Source organism: Sturnira hondurensis, unplaced genomic scaffold (genome assembly GCF_014824575.4).
Source record: "Sturnira hondurensis isolate 20B ecotype Veracruz unplaced genomic scaffold, ASM1482457v3 Scaffold0018728, whole genome shotgun sequence".
Lineage (NCBI taxonomy): Eukaryota > Metazoa > Chordata > Mammalia > Chiroptera > Phyllostomidae > Sturnira > Sturnira hondurensis.
The window spans coordinates 8,536,337-8,553,345 of NW_028091359.1; positions in this window are offsets into that span (position 1 = coordinate 8,536,337).

Consider the following 17,009-nt stretch of genomic DNA (forward strand, 5'->3'; position numbering starts at 1 on the left):
GTTGACGAAATGATGCCACCGCTATGCTGCGGCTTTTCAGAATGAGAGGAGGTGACTAATAAAGATTTCAGGTGCTATTATGGGTTGACTATGTTTCCTCCAGATTCATATGTTGATGTCCTAACCCCTGGTACTTTAGAACGTGACCTTATTTGGGAATAGGGTCCTGCAGATGTGACTAGTGAAGTTGGGATGACATCCTACTGGGTTAAAAAAGGCCCCTTGGTTTTGTATGACTGGTGCTCTTCAAAGAAGATGGCCATGTGAAGACAACAGAGATACAGGGAGAACACCATGGGAGGGTGAAGGCAGAGGTCACGGTGATACCACAGAAGCCAAGGAATGCCGAAGGTTGCCAGCCGGTCACCAGAACAGGGGAGGTACGGAATAGATTTCTTCATGAAAGCAACGAGCCATGTTAACACCTTGACTTTGGATCTCTGGTCTCCAGAACAATAAATTATTGGTGTGCAAGCCACCCAATCTACGGTAATTTGTTATGGCAGCCCTAGCAAACGAATGCAGATGCAAGGTTTGATCCACTGCTTCATTGTAAAGGTTATTTCAGATGTCTGCGAAAGTGTGTCAGACTCAGAAAGGGGGTACTTTGATTTTTCCTGTAAAGAGGCCAGGCCCTTTCCTGTGGGCTGTTCCCAGGTCTTACACAGGGCCATCGAGTTCCACGTAACTTTCTGTGAATCCCTTCGAATGTTCCAGGCACTGAGCTACATGGACAAAGAAACCCGACTAGACTTAGAAGAAATCAGGGTGCTATACTTAACACAAAGGAAAGCCTAGGTCTTGGCACTGGGCCTCTCTATTTTAAGCTCAGACATTCCTGGTCGCTGGCTCCCTCATTGCCTTGGCATCGGGTAGGGTGAGAGGGACAGGCCCCAGTTAGTCCAGCAACTCTGCCAGACGAGATCAATGAGCCCAGTGCAGGCTGGGGTGCAGAGACCAAGACCTCTCCTGGTGGGCGGGCGGCGAGCCGAGTTGTCTCGGTATTTGAGTTGCTTCATCTGTGGCTACTTATCACATGGGGTTAGGGTGTTGTACACTCAAGAAGCCCGTGTCCCGATGTGCTGGGGGCTGGTCGGAGTGTCCTGCCTGTGAGTGCGGCCAGCACTCCTGACCCAAGTGGCCGGTTTCCAGGCAAGCCTGTGTGCGCTGCTGCGGCACTTGTTTGCTTCGCGTTTCAGATCTGTCCCCTCGCCCCGACTCCGTCACGTGGCCTGGGGTGTGCGTGCCCTGGGAGGACACAGATTAGATTTCCTCTTCGTAAGAATAGCGAGTACTCCTGCGACTCAACAACAACACCACCAGCAAACAAACAGCCAGGCTTAAATAATAGGCAAGAGACTTGAATAGATTTTCCCCCAAGCAGATACACAGGTGGCCAGTGAGAATACACAGAGATGGTTCACATCACGAATCATTAGGAAAATGCACATCAAAACCACAATAAGACGCCATATCATATCTAGTAGGATGGCTGTTTCAGAAGGCAACAGACGGTGATGAGGACGTTGAGAAATTGGGGCTTCTGTGCACTGAGCTTCTGTGGGAACGTGAAACGGGGCAGCCACTCTGGGAACACAGTGTGGCGGTTCCTCAAAATGTCGCACATGAAAGGACCGCATGATCCAGTCATTCCATGTCTAGGTTTATACCCCAAGTAATTAAAAGCAGAGACTCAAACAGATGTTCATACCTGTGTTTATAGCCACGTAAGTCACCAGAGCCAAAAGGTGGAAACAGCCCCAATGGATAAAAACGGTACGTGCATCCAGCGGAATATTATTCAGCCTTAACAGGCATAAAACTGACACGGGCTGCCGCGTGGATGAACCTTGAATACATTATGAGAAGTGATGTATCAGACACGAAGGACAGATGCAGGGCGCGGCAACAGTGGGTTTACAGTTGTGAGCACGGGAAACAGAGTTGGTCCTTGTATGATTTCCCAATTATTGTATTATTTTCTATACAAACAACTGTACACCTACTTTTCACACCCTGTACTGTGTGATCCCACCCCTCTGAGGTCCTGAGAGCCCTCCAATTCCGAGGACGGGAAGTAGCCCGGTCGTGCCCACACACCGTGCCACCGAGCTGTACCCTTAATAAGGGCCAAACTAACGAATGTGAGGTGTCTCACCACAATGAAGAACGAACGGCCACTGCTAACATCTGCTGTTCGTTGAACCCTTGTTCCACGGCCGTGCCTGGATGGAGCGCCTTACATGCCTTACCTACTGTTACTGGCCGCGTTATAGGACCTATGAGCTGAGGTTTAGGGAAGTTCAATCATTTGCCCAGGAACATGCGGCTACCAGTAAGGAGTGGATTCGAACCCGGGGCCTTGGATCCTACCTGCCTTGCCATACAGCCTCCCGGTTTTATCCCTTCATCTCTGACACTGCGTTGGACACGGTAGACACTTGTTCGCTCCTGACTGCTCTGCAGTGACTCAGCCTCATGTAGTGAGTGTGGCTACAGGACCTGGACTAGGGTGGGGCAGAGGCCGCTCCCTGGCTGCCCCTCCTGCTGCCGAGTCCCAGCCCCAAGTGGGTCAAAGGTGCACTTAATCCCTGAGCGAGTCACCGGCAGGAGGGTGACATACAGGAGATGTCATTGCCGAAGGAAATACTGCTGGAAGTGACTTGGCCGAATTGGATTCAAGGCTGGTTGTCGTCCTGTGGAGCAATACAACCCACAGTTATCTTTTCTACCAGACGGGAGTCCTTTACCCCTCTACAGAACAAACATCCTCGGCCGCTTATTAATTTCCTGTCAGTCAACATCTCGAGTCTGAGTCTTAATCAATGTTGAGTAAGATACCGGGATGACGTCCTATCAAATGACCCTCTGCTCTTGCTCACGTCCCACCTGCAGGGCCCAGCACTGTGCTCCAGGCTGCTGGGACGTCAGCTCTGTCCCTCGTGGGGAATTGCCTGAGATGGAAGGAACTGCCTCCCCGAAGGTTCCACCCTCCCGTGGCCACCCTGGGCGGTCTTGACCAGGTGTTCCAAAGCCTGGTTCGCTTGCCTCCAGCTCCAGCAAGCTGAGGACCACCCCGGTTCCAGAGCTTTCTGTGGGAAGGGCTGAGGCCTCTGAGGTGACCCTCTGCAGGTCAGCTTCTCTCTCGCCCAGGTCTTCCTTCCGCAGCACCTCACAGGTGTACCTCCTCGGAGCCCCACCACCGAACCTTCCCCACATGCCTAGTCTGGGACGGGGCAGCTTGTCCAACAAGGCTCCAGTGTGACCTTGAAAGGACATGAAGCAATCTCCTTATCTTATTTCCAAGTTTGGGGGGACTTCTTAACAGACGTTAGTAAAAAAAAATCTGTGGAATGAATGCTAGAGTGGGAAAAAAAGGCTCAGTGGAAACCCTCCCCCACACCTGGAAAAACAACTCCCCATCTGGGTGTCTGCCTCTGGCCGGAGAGGCCTTGGGAATTGGAAGGCGGGGATCCCTGGCAAAGGTGAGAGATTTGACTGGTCAGCAGCTGGCGCCTGGGATCAAAAGGGATTCTCCACCTCCAGGGACGAGTGGGAGAAAGCACACGCTTACATTCTCAGGGGGTTGTTTTTAGTTGAACAAAACAGCCCGATTGGGCTGGCAGCTGGGGGTGGGGGAGGGATGGGGAGTGGGGGCTAGAGCCTGGGTGCAAAGTCCGCTCCCCCCAGCACGGGGAGCCCACCGCCTTCGCTCACAGCCAAGTGAAGCTCTGGGGGAATCGGGATACTTTAGCTCCCGCCTCTGCCTTTTCCTTTCTGAGACAAAAATAAGGTTCGGGAAGGTGCAACTTAAAATAGACCTTTCATAAAAGATTCATTCCTGAACAGGAATGTCACGAAAGCATGAAAAGTGCACTGGGCTCCGATCTGAATTCCGCTTGAAGTATTTGGGGGTAATTATTTTTAAAAATTTCCCACAAAAGGTACTTTTCAACTGCAGGAGAGTAAGAAAGACCAGTAGGGACCTGGGCCAGGTAATTTCCTCATTGGTGGGCAGGGGTGGTGGTGGGGGGGCGGGAAACTAGCTTCAAGTTTTAGGTACTGATCTAAGGCTTGTTGGAGAATAAGCATGAGTATTAAACAGGTTTCATTAAAACAAAAAAAGCCTAGAGCCACAGCAGAAAAATGCCTGAAAAGCAGAGGCTCAGACAAGATGCAAATTACCTCCAGGAAAGGCCTAATGAGCCATTATTAGCACCCCGTCATTGTCAAGGGTGTGGGCACCCTCGGTGTTAGAACTGTTCGGCGGGAGAGTCCGATGAGACTGGGGGTCTGTCTGCACAGGTGTCTGCATTTGGGAACTGGCTGCTATGGGGACCCCTTCCTGGAACAGACAAACTTGCTTTCCATCCACACTGCATCCACCTGCCAACAAATTCAAGTTGATAAAAGCTGACAGTTCCGGGCAGCCTCTCCACCTCCGTTTGGTTTCCTTCCCAGATCATTTTACCCGGCTGACTGGCAGGAGGGGAGGGGTGGCACGGCCTCTCTTTCCTTTTCCTCGGTGACCCGGCATCTAGAGCATGATTGAAAATTCTAGGCTCATTACGCTTTCCTCCCTTGCCTCCGTGGGGGGCTGCTTGGAATCCATCCCACCGGTGTCTTTGCCCTAGGTTGGTTCCCCGTGGCCCATTTTGAACTATTTGATTTCCATTGAATCCAAGTGCCATCCCCTCTGGACCAGGGGGTGAGTCAGACCCCCATATGTTTGAACTGGCAAGGGCCCTAAGGGTTCACAATAGCCACTGGGTTTCAGGTCCGATCCCGTCCGGATAATGACATGAATTGCTGCTCTCACCCACAGGTGTGTTCTCTGCACGGTTTGGGAGGAGGTGCAAGAATCCTGGGAAGTCACTGAGGCTTGGTTCCAGCAATTCTTTTCAAGAAGAGAGAGACAGTGTTGGGGACCACCCGGGGGGAGGCAGCACCTATGGGAACAAGCGCAGGGGGCCCTGGCACAGGTGGGGCTGGAAGGGGTGGCTGAGGCCTGGGCTGGGGCAGTGTCCCCTCAAGGACAGGCTCTGGCCCACCTAGGGGGCAGTGCCACTGCCAGACCCAGAGACACAAAGAAGGGGCAAAGCCAGAGTGAGACAGGAGCCGGGCATGGTGCCCACGCCCCTGCAGCAGCGGGGGCTGAGCGGGGGACCAGGGCTTTGCTTTCAGCAAGAGTTGGGACACAGATGGACAGGGGTCTCTCTGCCCCTCACTTCACATTTCCTTCTGGAAACAGGGTTTCAGACCATGAAGAATCTCTTTAGCTGGTGGGGCTGAACTGCTAGAAGTTTACATGGAATCCCACACTGTCAGCTAGGGCCACCAGCTCATCCCGATTGTCCCAGGACTTCTGGGTTTTACCTTCCCAGGAACCTCTTCAGTCCTGGGCAAACCTGGGCATTTGCCTCCCCCTACTTTTGGGCACCCTGTGCCCCCCGCTCCCATGAAGGAGCAGCAGGGCCTTCTAGAAACACAAGGTTACCTTTGCAATATCTAGAATAAGATAAGGTGGGCATTGCATAGTGGGATCCAGCCTACCATTCTCTCACTATCCTTATTTTTAAAAAAAGAGAGAGAGGAGAGAAAAGAAAAAGAAAAATCCCCAGTTGTTTTTTGGAGGCCAGTGCACAGTCTTAAGCGTGCATACCCACACCTGTGTTTATATTTGGGTGCTGTTGGGCAGTAATAACAGTGCCTATTAGTCCTGGGCCGGCCCCCGTTGCAGGGGCCTATTCCACAGGCCCACAGTTAATTTTCAGAACAACCCGTGAGAGGAATGCAGTGGTTACCCTCAGTTTTCATCTGGGAACACTGATGCACAGAAAGGTGAAGACATTTGCTCTGGTAGCAAGTGGCGGAGTCTCGAGTGGAGGTGTGAACCGGGGGCCGAGGTGGGGGCTGTGCAGGCCCCGGAGCACGTGGTGGGTTGCAGCGCAGTGTGATGGACACCATCACCGGGTGGGGAGGTGTCGGAGCAGGGCTACGGCCGTCTCATCTATCAAACAAACACAGAGTGCTTCCCGGGCCAGGTGGTGTTCTAAGTCCATTAACAATTATAAACTCATCAGACCCTCACAGTCACCCTTTAATGTGGCCCCTCTCAATGCCATAAACCAGGGGTTCTCAAATACAGGCAGTTTCGCTTCCCCGGGAAACATTTGCTAAAGTCTGGGCACATTTTGGCGTTGCCGGAGCTGCGAGGGCAGGGGTGCTGGTGGCATCTAGTGGACAGAGGTCAGGGATGACAGTAAACGTCCTGCAGTGCACAGGACAGGCCCCCCTGACAAAGAATCATCCAGCCCCCAATGTCAATGGTGCCAAGATTGGGAAACGCTGCCGTGAGTAATAGGAACGGCGGGGCCCTGGGAGGCATGACCTGGCAACAGGGGTCTCCATTGCCTGCACCCAGCCCCTGTCCAAAATCGGGCTGGAGCAGTTTGCCCTCAGGTTGGCTCCCCGCGGTCTTTTCACCCCAGAGTCTTGGATCTGCTTCTTATTCACCATTCGAGCAGCTGCAGTCCTCTGGCCAGGCCGCCCGGCTTTGTTCTGGTTTGTTACGACAGAGAACTGCATTTTACAGCTATTGCCCTTGAAAGCCCCATAAATGGCATTCGCAGCCATTAGCAAGGCTGGGGGTTGCCAGATCAGTAGGTTCAACTTAGCAGGATGGCTAACACTCAAATGCCCTCTAGGGGTTCATCCAGCTGCTCTGTTGCCCAAGCCTCTGCCAGGCTGTTGGCCAAGGACATAACCAGAGTTCAAAAAGGAGTGAGGTCATTCCTGGGGAACACCTCTGAGCTTGTGCTGGCTGGCTTCTCGCTGCAGGTTGCCACCTGCTCGGAGAGGGCAGAGCGGGGTAATTTGGCAGCTCAGGGACCCCAGGCTCCGCCCTTTACCCCGTAACATGCTACTAGTTTTAAGTCCAGGGGATTTGAACCTGCTGGGGTGGAAACCCAGACTTTGTCCTAGGGGGTCCGGAAGCTTGTCTGCCTTCTCCTGGGAGGGGTTTCATCATCCCACCATCTCTCCTGGCTGCACGGTAGGATTTTCCCAAGACCAGCTGCATAAAGTGCAGGGTGAGTGCAGAGTGAGAGTGTGGAGTCCCTTGTTTAAAAGCTATTAAGAATTTCAAGACAGTGATAGCAAGACCGTCGAACCCTGTGTGATTGTACAAGGTGCACAGCCATGAAGCCAGCCCTGCTCCCAAGTCATTTTGCGGTCCATGACCAGGTGAACCTCGGGTCCTGGATTACCTGGAACCGTCCTGCTCTCTTCCCAGTGTGATTAAGTTTCACACTCAACACTATCCTGATTTGGACAACAAATTATGTAGTCACCTTATCATTATATGACCACCTGCCAGATCACCATTCTCTTATCCACTTAGGTTCTATATTATCACACACAGCCTAGCCAATGGATAATGCTATTTTGGGGACAAAGCGATAATAACCCTTTGTGTTGACTGTCATGGATTACTAAGCACATGGTCATATGCTAACTTCATCTTCATAATGGGACCTTGTAGAACAGGGGATTGGGTATGTCTGCAGGGAAACTGAGTGAGACTTTTTTTTTTTTTAAGATTTTTATTTATTTATTTATTTATCTTTAGAGGGGAAGGAGAGAGGGAGAGAAACATCAATGTGTGGTTGCCTTTTGTTCATCCCCTGCTGGGAGTTGGCCTGCAGGGAACTGGCCTGCAACCCAGACATGTGCCCTGACTGGGAATCAAACCGCGATTCTCTGGTTTGCAGGCCCGAGCTCAATCCACTGAGCTGAGTGAGACTTAAAGAGGGTAAATAGTCCTCTCGTGGGTGACCGCATGGCCGGTAAGTAGCAGAGCTAAGTTCCAAGCCCAGATAATGCGATGTCCAGTTAGGGTGACCAGTTGACCCGGTTTGCCTGGGACCGAGTGGGTTGTGTGGGTGTGGGGTTTCCAGTTTTAAAACTGGGAAGGTCCTGGGCAAACCAGGGGAAACTGGCCACCATATTCACAGTCCACCATCCTGTGTAGCTTTCCTGAATATTTTTTAATGAATAATTTTATATTAACTATCTTACGACAGTCCTTCCTAGGGTTGCACTTTCTCTTAATACTAAAGGGAATTTTTGCTATGACAGTAGTTGGATATGAAGACAAGATGTTCAAGTCAGGAATGGTTCCTCAGTCACAATTCGTCGTGTGTCCTCCCAGACTTTCATATGTACACGCACATAACATACCTTTTTGGAACCCTATTTCGGGTGATTTTATTTTCCATTTATAGCAGGGGTCGGAGCAAACTTTTCCTATAAAAGGCCCGGACAGTAAGTATATTTTGCTTTGCACACTCTGTGGGTTCTGTTGCAACTACCCAACTCTGCCACGACTATGTCTGTGTTCCAATAAAACTTTATTTACAAAAGCAGGCCGCAGGTCAGATTGGGCTCACAATCCATAGCTTGCTGATCCTTGATCTGTGGCATAAACATCTGCCCATGCCAGCTCTTAAAAGATGATTCCTCGAAGGGTAACATTGTGACAGTTGAGCGACGTGTCGGAGGGTTCCCTTAACTCATACATGTGGGAACTCCAGTTGGCTGTTACAACCTGTTCAAGGGAGAATCTGAAAAACAGACATGTAAACAGGTGATCGGAAATGCTGAAAAAATACGTTAGTAGGTGGAAATGAGTTATTACCTTTATGGCAATAAAGTGTTACATGTGGTTTAGAGTGCTGGCCTTGAGGTAGACGATGCTGGGCTTCCTGCCTGGTTCTGCCCCGTGCTGGCGGTGCTACCTGGGGCAGGTTACTTCACCTCAGTGTGTCTCTGTGTCCTCTCCAAAACGGAGGTGATGACCATGTCGTAAGCTGTTGTCTGGACCCCCTGAGGCCGCCCGTGTAAAGCCTGTAGACCCGCGTGAGATGAGAGACCCCCCTCAGTAAATGTCAGCTCTCGTTAGCTAACTCAACCATTCCTTCCATTCCCAACCCAGATACGAAGCAGACCCCACGTTCTCTCTCCTGGGCCCCCTCTTCCTGAGAGCTTTCCTGGTGTTCACCTCCCAGCTTCCAGAGCTGGACGTGACTTCCTAAACCTCGTGTTTATCGCACAGCTTTGCCCGTGGCTGCGCCCTTCTGCCTTTACATGTGGCTTGAGTCGTACGGAGCACAACACAGGCCTCGAACGCCTCCCGGCTCTTCTGTCCTGGCACTACCTGTCGTCGGGCCACTAGCCTCCTTTGTGTCCAGCATGAGAAATGAAATTTTTGACATCTGGTGGGTTCGTGTGGCTTGGGACGGGGTGAGGGGGCAGGCTGAATGTCTGGGCGTGATCACCTGTTAGCTGTGTGACCCTGTGCAAGCCAGCCAGCCTCTCTGAGCTTTTGTCCTTTATCCATAAAATGCCAGATAAGGATAGCTCCTAGAGATATTGGGAGTCACATGCAAAAATAAATGCAAATGTATGTTAATAACTGTCCAGTCATTGGTTAAAATTGGGGGTATGAGATGCGGGTAATGCAGGTCTCTTCCCAAGGAGACTTAACTGAAGAACCAAGACATTTCATGGGAAATCTTAGATTGGTATTTCTCCCTTCAGTCCAATGTTCTCCTAAACCTTACTAGAAGGCCTTTCTCAGTGAAAAATAAAAACAGGCCGTGGGTTCCCTCCATATTCCCCGGTGCCCAAGACCCTGCATGGCCAAAGCAGGGGTCAATGGGTGGTTCTTATGTGGGTGATGCGCAGCATTGATATTTAGGGACCAGGTAATAATGCTGTTATTTCCCATTCTGTCATGAGCGGAGAAAATGGCAGAGGGAGTCACAGGCAAGGGACAGACAGAGCTGGGAAGGGGAATAGTTGACACCCGCTGGTTTTGATTTCCGGCATCCATTTACCTTCTCCTAATGATGGGACCCCACTTTTTCAGGGGGAACATTTGTCTCAGTTCTCAGCCTAGGGGATGATGTTGACGTGACTACTGGTTCTAGTTGTGGGCACGCGACTCAGGCCTGGCCACTCAGAACATCATATTCCTCTTGCCACTGGGAGCGGCCTACGACCTGACTAGAACCAGTCGGTCTTGATGAGTCTCTTGCTGGGACTTTCTGGTAGAGAAACTATTTCAGAGAGAGCTTTGTTGAACTCCAACCTGGGAGATTACAGACTTGAAATTTGCCATCCTGTCTCCCCATGAAGCCTGAGAATAAAGCAAATGTGGAATGGAACAGGGGGACTGAATCCTGATGGCATCCTTTCAACTCCTGCATCAAACCACACCTGACGCAAGACACCTGTAACTTTCCAGTTATCTGAGCCAATACATATCTTCTTTCGCTTAAGTCTGTGTGAATTGGGTTCTCTATCATCTGAACGGAGAGACTGAGAGTGTTGTGATTCATGGACCAGTGAGACTCCTAGGAGACTGTGGCCGGGGGGTGGGGGTGGGGTTTGTATCATCAATGCCCTTTATACCTGGTGGACATCCTAGTCTTTGTGGGCAAGCCCACTCGGACAGGGTCTTTGCAGATTCAGGTACCAATCGCCTCTAAGATGATTTCAAGGGAAGTGTGAGTCTAGGAGACTGTCAGGCAACTCCTTTGACCCCAAGGTCCCGGAAGTCCACAAAACAGCTCAGAGACAGTAATTTCGTACCTCCAGTAATGCAGCAAGAACTCTCATCTGGATATGGGCCAGCCGCCAGCCAACCCTTAAACACCAGCCCCACTTTGGTGTCAAATTGTAATTCTCCGCTTTCATCTTCCCCTGCAGTTCCTTCTGTTTTTCATTTCTCCTGATTTCTTTCTTGGGCCTTTTGATCTGTTTTCTATTGTTATCGTTCAGGCATTCCATGCCCACACTTTCCAAGTCCGTGTAATCCAACCATAACAACATCTGGGATCTGCGGTCGTGTATTAATGTCAGCTCCTCCTGAGGCCTCGGGACTGGGTGCTTTGCTGGATTATCCTACACCTTTGTTCCCTGAAGCTGATTTTCCTGCAAGCCTTGGCCCCAGGATTTCCCAGGGAAGTTTCCAGGGTGGGCAGGATGTAGGAAGATCTCTGGGGGAATTTACTTTGCTGTCTTGTCTTACCGCTTTGCCGCCACTGTGGTCTTCACACCCCTGTGCCTCCGACGACAGCCTCCCTGGGATCGTGCTTCCAGATTTTGGAAGGTCCCTGCAAGGCACCCAGGCACCTCGCCTCTCTGAATCCCAGTTTCTCTGGAGTGAAATAGGGATGCTGGTTTTGAAGTGTAGCGTTGCTCTGAGGATCCCATTCGGTGTCATGATTTAGATAAAACACCAGCACAATACGGGAATGGCTGCAGTTGTCAGGACGCCTCATCAGACCGGGCGCCCGTGCTGGGCCACCTCCCCCAGCACAGCCTTCCAAGGAGGCATGGCCGTGTCTGGACGACAGAGGAGGAGTCCAGGGAAGTCAGTCCCGAGATTCGTCTCTCTTCTCTTCCCTGTGCTGCGTGACACGCAGCTCAGACGTGCCACCGTTGCTCCCAGCAGAGGAGGGCTGTGACTGCTCTGTCTCTCCTTCCTCCCCAGGAACGTGCGGTGGCTTTTTAGGCAATGCTGTCACCACCTGGTACGAGGGAACAGCCGCAGCTCACTGACTCCCAGGACCACATCTCATACCTGTGATCACCGAAACTCCAATGGGGGGTGGGGGGCAGACGCCAAATCCAAAGGAGAGTGAGGCATGCACTTTAGGGCCTGGGAAGACACAGAGGGCAATGTGGTGTCTGCCCAGGGGGACTCTGGGCTCAGAGGGGACTGCGAGGCCCTCTGTCTGCAGTCCCTGGCCCTGTGTCTCTGTCCTTTCCCCAACCCCTTGAGGTGGCAGCAAGATGACTCTGGCAGTGCCCGGGCTGTCCCATGTTCCAGCAGAGCCCCACGGAGGCTGAATTGGCCCTCTTAGATCCTGTGCCCATCTGCAGGACCATCAGCGTGGCCAGGCCTGGGCCATAAGTCCACCTTGGTGTGGGAGAAACAGGGTCAGGTCCACCCCACCCACGGTGACTCGGTCAGGGGTTGGGGGGACATGTGAGTGTCAAGGACCTCCCTTGTCAGCTTCGGGATTCTGTTTCCTGAACTTGGCTCCAAAGTGTGGTGCTACCACCCACTTTGGTTCCATCCCAAGCAATCAGTAGTATCTGGGATACTGCAGGTTCGGGGCAATTATCTATCTGTCCGTCTGTCTGTCTATTTATCCATCCATCCATCCATCATGATATATTTTTTCTAATATACATGAGAATAAATGTGTAACTACGAAGGAAATTTTTATTCACATAAAATCTAGAATCATCTCTCTTTCCACCAGCGGTCACTCCACACTTTGGGAAACACTTCACCTCTGGGATCTACCTTCACCTTTTCACAGCCGAGGAAACTGGGCCCAGCAAAGGAATGCAGTTTATGGGGGCAAATCGAAAGTGAAGCGACAGAGAGGGAACACAAAGCCTGATTCCAGGTTTGGTCGGTTTTTCACTAGTTCCTTTATTTGTAAAAACTCTCTAAAGCAAGGTGACGTCACGGCTCTACCCCCTACACGCTGTGTGTTCTTGGGCAAGTTACTTAACTTCTCTGGGTCTCTGCGTTCCCACCTGTAAAATGCGGGGCAGCGACAGCATTCCCTTTATAGAATTGAGTATTAAATGAATTAATATTTATGAACCGTTGAGGGCAGTGCTGGGTACACAGTAGGCATTTTTAGTATAGATGTATTTGTTAAGGGAAAAGGGCTTGATCTGAAGTGAAGGTAACCAGAAGCTCGTAGCCCACGCCCCAAATTCCCTGGGGGAGGAATCCAGGTTGTTCGTCAGCACTGTTTTGGGAACCTTGTTTTCTCCAAGAGGGGTAGCTGAAAAAGTCCCAGGAGAACGACCAGGGTGGGTATCACTTTACACAAAAGTACACGTGTAAGAATTTCAGAAATCTTTTCTTCATTTCTGATGAATCTTCTAAGCCTCTGAGCGGCCCAGAGTCACTCACACCAAGCACAACCGGAAATGTCCCGAGGGGCTTCACTTCAAGGACCCCTAAGACGACTCTTTTTTCTGAAAAGACAAACTGCCCTGCTCACACAAGGACCGTGTCAAAAGCAGAGACGCTCTGGATGTGCCGGGTGACCGGCCGTAACAGCACACCTTTCCCAGTGACTTCTCCTTTCTAGATATTGTAGCACGAGGAACTTTGTCTTTAGTTAAGTTCCAGCACGAAGCACCTCAATATCCCATTCACGAAGACGCGTCTCCGTGAGGAAGCGGTCATCTGTGCTGGGTTGAATTTTACTTCATTTAACAAACGTCCCTTTCCATTTCCCCTTCTTCCTAAATCCAAGACTCTCACGGGTTGGGGGGCAGTCTTGCCCCACTTCCCGGGACATTTGGCAGTATCTGAAGATCTTTTTGGTTGTCACAACCAGGGGTAGGCACTGGCATCCAGTGGGTAGTGGCCAGGGATGCTGCTCAACAATGCACAGAACAGCCCCAACATCAAAAAAAATGAGCTACCTCTAATGTCGCTGGTGCCCAGGCTGTGTCATCCTCCCCTAAATGAATAGCAACGGCAGTAACCACAACAAGAGGCTGCAACCAAGGAGACGAGCAAAACAGGAACTAGTTAAAGTCACTTTTCAGCGTCTGAAGACCCCCAGGAATTTAGGTGGACCCGCTGATGTAGGTGATAATACGCATGCTTTAGATAGAAAGCGTTTATAGAAGAAAGGGTTTCTTCTATTTCCGTCTTCCTTGAAGCCCATTCTTACGAGTCTATCCTGGGTTAACCTGATTTGATTAACCTTTGGGCTTGAACATATCAAGTGTGTTTCTTGAGAAAATGTTGTGCATAACAACATTGTCTTACTGCTTAAAGCTGGCCTCTTCTCCGCGCAGGTGGGGCTTGTCCGTATTCTCGAAGGCACAGAAGGCACCAGCCAACCGCGGAAAACCTAAGAGGCACCATTGTGGTTCTGAGCCACCCAACTGCAAACCCCTTTGAGAGCAGCGCCAGCCTTGGCAACAACCGACGTCCCCCGAACAAATGCTCTTTGAAAATCCGAAGGCAGCTGCTTGGAAGGGAAGTCCTAGATGGTAGAGAGGGACAGTGGAGGCCTGGCTGGCTTCCCACCCACAGTGTTTTGATCAGCCGAAGCCCCAGCTCCTCATCCCTTCTGTGCACAGTGGGATGCAAGCCAAGGCTGGGCATCCTGAGTGTGATGAAGCGGCGTTTACTCACAGGGAGGCACTGTGGAGAGCCTCGCCCCCACCTCCAGCAAACCGCCAGATCTGGGGTTGCTCCTTGGGGCCACAGCTGCTGAGGCCACTGCAGCCTCTGGAAGGACTCATCCTAATGAGTCAACCATCAGTTAGCACTGGGTCCCGTGAAGGGATGAAACTGTGCTCTTAGGTGTCACTGACAGGCCTGGGGCCAAGGGGGCCAGGAAACAGCAGAGAGGCGTGCAAGAGAGAGAATGGAGCCATGCATGCAGGACGGTGGAGCGGGCTCAGCCCAGGAGCAGACTGGCTGGGCGTGTAGGCTTGGTAATGCCCCTTGGGCAGCGACAGACGGGGAGTGGGGCCAAGCTCCGTGGCCCCTGCGGTTTGCATCCTGTCTTGGGGGGCGCTGATACATCTCTCCAACCCTCCACCTGCCCTCACCTGGACTCTGACCTGAGTTCCTCTCCTTGCCCAGCAGCCTTGCTGTTTGAACCTTGGACAAGATCAATTTTAAGAAGAGGGTCGGGACCCAGTTTCTGACCTGGTGGCTCCCAGTGACCAGAGCACAGGTCTACCTGCCTAAGGGCAACAAGGAGTTGGTTCTCTCTCCAGGACGGGGAGGCCTTCGAAGGTTTTCCCTGCCATAGGACAGCCGAGGCCCTGTCTGAGGGGCTGGACGACTTCCCTCGCGCAGGACAGAAAGCTGCAGGAACCTCTCCCCCAGCAAGTCTGGGGCCAGAGTCCCCTGCTCTGACTCACAGCCACTCCCTTCATTAAGAGGCTTCAAAGGGGCTTGAACATATTTTCATCCAACTCGAAAGCATCAAAGAAGCCATATCCACAATCCCACTAATCAATCGTAAACGTTATTTACATTTCTCCAATGCCCCTTTCATTTTTCATCTGTAAAAATATACTTCTTTAATGTAGTTGTAATTGGGGAGCATATATATTTCATCCAGCATTATTTCCTGTATATTTTTCCAAGATCCTACCTAATGCTCATATTTATTATTTTTGCAACTGCCTAATATACCATTGACTTAATTACACCGAAATTTACTTCCCAACTCCAGTGTAATTTGACGTTTCTTTTGCTTTTAGATTCTTGCTATTCCAAAGAGGTAATAAACATCTGCATACAACTAGCCCCGCTTTTTTCTTCTTATTTTGAATTATTTCCCTTGGGTAAATTCCCGGCGTGGGATTACTCGGTCAAAGGAGATGAACATTTTTATGGCTCTTGATATATGTGGCCAAATTATTTTCCAAAGTGGTGGTATCAATTTTCATAGTCATAAGAAGTGTATGAGTATGTTTTCATGGTGATGGGGGCGAGATCTAAAATTTTCAAAACAGAATCTCTTAGTTGTTGTTGTTGTTATTGTTGTTTTCCTTCCTGTGTGTAATGGAGGATTCTAAACCTGTGGCGATCTCTGGCTGCACTTCGAGTACTTTTCACGTGGCGATGCTATTTTAATATCTCCCGTGACTCATAGGAGATATCTCTTATGTTCCTCTAGTCTGTTACTAGAAGATCCAGGCACTGGCATCGGCGGGAGAGGGCAGGGCACTCATCTAAGAGATGACAGACCTGCACTCGGTCGGGTTTGGTGATGGATAGGACATGGGTGGGCCCAAAGGGGAAGACGAGACGCTCAGGTCTCTGGGGCTGGGCACAAGACGTGGACAGGAGGAGGAGCTCTCGGGGTAGCTGCTGTGGGAATTCAGCTGCAGCTGTGTGAAGGGGAAATGCAACATAGAACATGGAGTGTGAACACGGGACGTTGTGGGTTCAAATCCCAGCTCTCCCATGGAGAAGTTGGGTGAACTCTGAAAGTTACTTCACATTTTTGATTCTTAATTTATGTAAAAACCAGGATGAAAGGACACACCTCATGGGGTTGTTCTGAGGATTAGATGAGATCACATATGTAAAATGCTCAGTTTCGTGCCTATCGCTTAACTGAGCATGTTATTAGTACATCGCACTAAACAACAGTATGGTTTACCGTTAACCCTTTTCCAAGGTGCAAAGAACACTGGGAGAGAATGCTTGTTTTGCTTCAAGTTTGGACTTCTATTTTCTGCTGTGTTGGAAATGATGCATTCCTCACTGATCCACTCTACTGTAGGCAGACTGCCTAAGTACGAGGGCAAGCTGGCTTCTTTTAAAAAGCGAAGGGTCAGTTTCAAGGTCTGAATCAGGTCACATTCTAGAATCATTTGCCAATTCTGCCACGCCCCTCCTCTCGCCTCAGCTGATGGATCACTAGCTTCTCTGGTATTGGGAACTAGATTGTCTCCTGTTAACCTAAAACTAAAAGGCCTTTCAAAGTGAGAGGCAACAGACATTTATTTGAGATCAAAGCATAGCTCTTTGGAACACTGATTCAGGCAGAAGCCCAAACAGTGTTCCGATTAGGACAACAGGGGATGGGTATTGATGAGAAAGGGTGGGGAACAATGACATCAATAGAGGAAGGGCATTTTTATTGGCGCAGATAACATAACATTCCTGAAGGGCAGGGTGGGCAGCCAATCAGAGTATAGATGGGTGGAGAGGGGAGGAAAGTGGTTCAAATTTTAGCACTGCCACTCACTGGCAAGTGACCGTGCACAACTATTTGCCCTCTAGGAGTGTCAGTTTCTTCGTCTGTAAAATGGGGGTGATAAGGTACTTTCTTCACCAGGCTGTTGCAAGATTTGAATGGTCTGCTGCACCTAGAGCACGCGGTCCGTGCCGGACTTCTTTGTTGTGGAGCACGTTCGAG